The following is a 3,873-nucleotide window of genomic DNA, read 5'->3' on the forward strand; positions in this document are numbered from 1 at the left end:
AGATGATCTTGTCACGTTGGAGCAACATGGAGTTTTCATCTCTAAGCTGGGGAAGACGATAAAGGGCACTGTTCAGTGTATTGTTGCTGATAATCTTGGTGCACATAGCATTGCAGGATTTGTGGAGAATTTCTCAGGGACATATGTGTGTAGATTCTGTACAGCAGAGAGTCAAGAATTTCAGACTAAAGAAGTTAGATCAGGAGCATTTTGTCTGAGAACCGAGGGAATTCATGCTGCTCATCTAAAGGCTACCAGAGAAAAAGAAGTGCCCCATTTTGGTGTGAAAGGGGGTTGTTTGTTATCACAGAGATTATCATACTTTAATGTGACAACAGGTTTTCCCCCTGACATAGTGCACGATCTCTTTGAGGGAATTGTCCCTGTTGAGATAGCAGTGTGTTTGGCTGTCTTTGTAAGTAAAAAATATTTTACATTGGGCAACTTAAACAAAGCAATACAAACTTTTCCTTTTAAATGGAGTGACAAAACAAATCGTCCCTATCCTGTACCACTCGCATATTCAACAAAGAAAAGGATCGGTGGGAATGCACACGAAAACTGGAGCCTAGTGAGATTTTTACCTCTTTTGATTGGAGACAAGGTGCCTGCTAATGATCCTGCCTGGCTAGTCCTGAATGATTTGAAAGACATTGTAGACCTTGTTGTCGCACCTTTTCACACCAAAGAATCTATAGCTTATTTGGATAGTAAAATATCTGAACACAGGCTGAGATTGCAAGAGGTTTTCCCTGACCGAAGAATTCTTCCCAAACACCACTATTTGGAGCACTATCCGCAGCTCATTGAGCAGTTTGGTCCCCTGGTTGCACTATGGACGATGCGTTTTGAGGCAAAACACAGCTTCTTTAAAAGGGTTGTGCGTCGCACAAACTGCTTCAAAAATGTGCTCTTATCATTGTCACAGAGGCATCAATTTCACATGGCACATCAGCTGCACCTGTACAGCTTCCCCACACCAACTCTGGAAGTTAAAAATGTTTCCTCCATTCCCATCGATGTTCTGAATGAGGAAATATCACATGCTGTGAGACAGAAGCACCCAAACCTGGATCTTTTGTGTATGGCAAAAGATGTGACTTATGAAGGCTTTAACTACAAGAATGGCATGATCATTTCACATGGGGAGCTTGCAGGTCTGCCAGAGTTTTGTGAGATCATTCAGATGATTGTTCTCCAAGAGAAGCCACTTTTTGTTGTCAGACGGCTTGATGCGTGGTACACTGAACATTACAGAGCCTATATCCTGACATCATCTGCTAGGGGAATTCAACTGCTTGAACACCATAGTCTTACAGACCCATATCCACTGGCTGACTACACGATTCGAGGGAGGCGCCTTGTGGTTCCAAAAAGATATATACACGTATAAGGTTATGACCAATTTTATTATAACCAGGTTTATGATTAAAAATGTGAGATTATACAGTGGAAATTACTCTGAACTCAATTTATTTGATTACTGGCATTACTGCATACATGATCTTAAATAGGCTTTTCATTACTTAACCTTATTCTCTTTCCCTCTCCTGCAGAATTTCACTCGTAGCTCCAAAACAGCAACTTCAACTGTGACCTTTTATCAGCCTTCTGAAGGTAGTGTCTTGGTATATACAAATATGTTCTGTATATACTGCTACTACAGAAAGCCAGTCTGACTTGAAGTAATCTTATTCTCTCTCCGTTCCTGCCACCCCTCCCTCTCTCTCCCTCCATCCCTCCTTATCCTCCTCCCTTTCCTCCAGAATTTCACTCCAAGCTCAATAAGTTAGCAACTTCCTTCTGTGACCATAAGTCAGCTTTCTGAAGGTAAATATATATATTGTGTATATACTGCTTCTACAGAAAGCCAGTCTGACATCAAGTAATCTTATTCTCTTTCTCTCTCTCCTGCAGAATTTCACTCAGCTCCAAGACGGCAACTTCAACTGTGACCTTTTATCAGCATTCTGAAGGTTGGGTCTTGCAGAAAAATGTTCTGTATATACTGCTACTACAGAAAGCCAGTAATCTTATTATCTCTCCATTCCTGTCCTCTCTCTTTCTCTCTCCTCTCTTTTCTCCAGAATTTCACTCCAAGCTCAATAAGTTAGCAACTTCCCTCTGCAACCTTTTATTTTGTCAGCCACTTTCTGAAGGTAGATATGGCCCTAGCGGAGGCAAAGTTTGTGTGGCCCTCCATATCAGTGCCCATCATTCTGCCAACTCCAGGTAGGCTAAGTGTGTATTTTGTATACTCTGTCTATTCCCACACTGCATGCATTCCATTCAGTGTCGCTAATTGAATTTTCCTCCCTTGCAGATGATGCAGATGCCAGAGACACACTGCACACACTCACCACACACACTACATACACTTACCACACACTGCACACACACTACATACACTTACCACACACTGCACACACTCACCACACACACTACATACACTTACCACACACTCACCACACACACTTACCACACACTGCACACACACCACTGTACACTGCGCGCACACACTACATACACTCACAACACCACTCATCCTTCCTACGTGTTGCTACCTTGTCGTGGTGGGAAGGCTTGTGTGCCTCCATGACCATGAAGGCTATATTGGTGGGGGGTCACCCCCCCAGCAGGTTCAACCATGCCGGGCAGGTTCAGGGTAGAGGCCAGACGAACTGGCCCTCCAGGTTGGGGGTTGGGCATGGGTCTAACAACCCCACCCCGGAAAAAGACAGCCTGTTACAGGACAAAAGTCTGAAGAACAAACCTGCCCATGTTTTTTCCCAACCAATATTAAACAAGTTCCCTTTATCCTGTATATTTGTTGTTTCTTGCCACATTACAACAGTAGAGGTTTTGAAGAAGGCACACAATATAACAAACAGCATTTGTAAGATCACTAAATACTGTGAATCTGTTAGCAAAGTACACTATACGGATAACAGTATTGGGCCACCTACACATTACACCTACAGGAACCTTCATGACATCCCATTCTAAATGAATAGGCATCATATGGAGTTGGTCCCCCCTGTGCAGCTATAACAGCCTCCACTGTTCTGGGAAGGCTTTCTACAATATTCTGGAGCGTGTGTGAGGATATTTGACTATTCATCTAGATGGCCTCATTGGATTAATCAATTCGCCAGGATATCTGTCTGACAATATATAAAGACAGCCAGAAAAGTCATGTCATCAAATTATCCCTTTACATAAGAAAATGTTGTTGTTCACAAAGTGGATAATATTAGGCTATGGATAGTCCGTATATGTTGCTTGGCTCAATAAAAGTTTTATAAACAACATTCCCATGATGTGTTGTGTAGGCTCCATGGCATTATTTTCATCATTCAAGTTAATTGTATGTTGTGTACACTAATGATGTGAATCGCGCAGGTAGGATAGATAGATGTGCGCTGTATTGCAACTCTCCTTTTTAAAAGTGTAATTTTGCTCTAATCGAGCTAAAACTATAACGGGATGAACGGAGCGCATCGCCAAGGGACAGCTTACGATGGGGTCCGACCGCCCTTCATAACGTATCCCTTGGCTGTGGTATACCTTGGCTTAAGAAGGCTCTGGGAAACGAATCGCCACCTAGAGGTGGACCTAACGACGTTCTTAAGAAGCACGTAGCGCTACGATGCCTTAACGATGCCTCTGGGAAACGCGGCCCAGGTCTATATACGACCATGAACTCCACTTAATATCACCAGCGAATAAAAGAAGTGAACGCACGCAGCAACGACCAGCAACAGCGAAATTCACTGAAAACAGACCGCATGTCGGTATGTTCGCTTCACGCGCTTCCCTCTCAACATGGTCATACAAAACAGCTTGCTGAATTCCGAAAAGATGAATAAACTA

At 43.0% G+C, this 3,873-nt stretch overlaps 1 long non-coding RNA gene across 1 annotated transcript; it reads left to right on the forward strand.

Annotated features, from left to right (window-relative positions):
* The first annotated feature begins 847 nt into the window (after window positions 1–847).
* Window positions 848–1,976, forward strand: LOC311310935. Its single transcript, XR_014630524.1, has 4 exons — window positions 848–1,394; window positions 1,557–1,617; window positions 1,767–1,830; window positions 1,918–1,976. It is a non-coding gene; the product is annotated as an uncharacterized lncRNA (long non-coding RNA).
* Window positions 1,977–3,873: the final 1,897 nt, after the last annotated feature.

The sequence above is a fragment of the Borostomias antarcticus genome (assembly GCF_949987555.1).
Source record: "Borostomias antarcticus genome assembly, chromosome: 1".
Taxonomy (NCBI): domain Eukaryota; kingdom Metazoa; phylum Chordata; class Actinopteri; order Stomiiformes; family Stomiidae; genus Borostomias; species Borostomias antarcticus.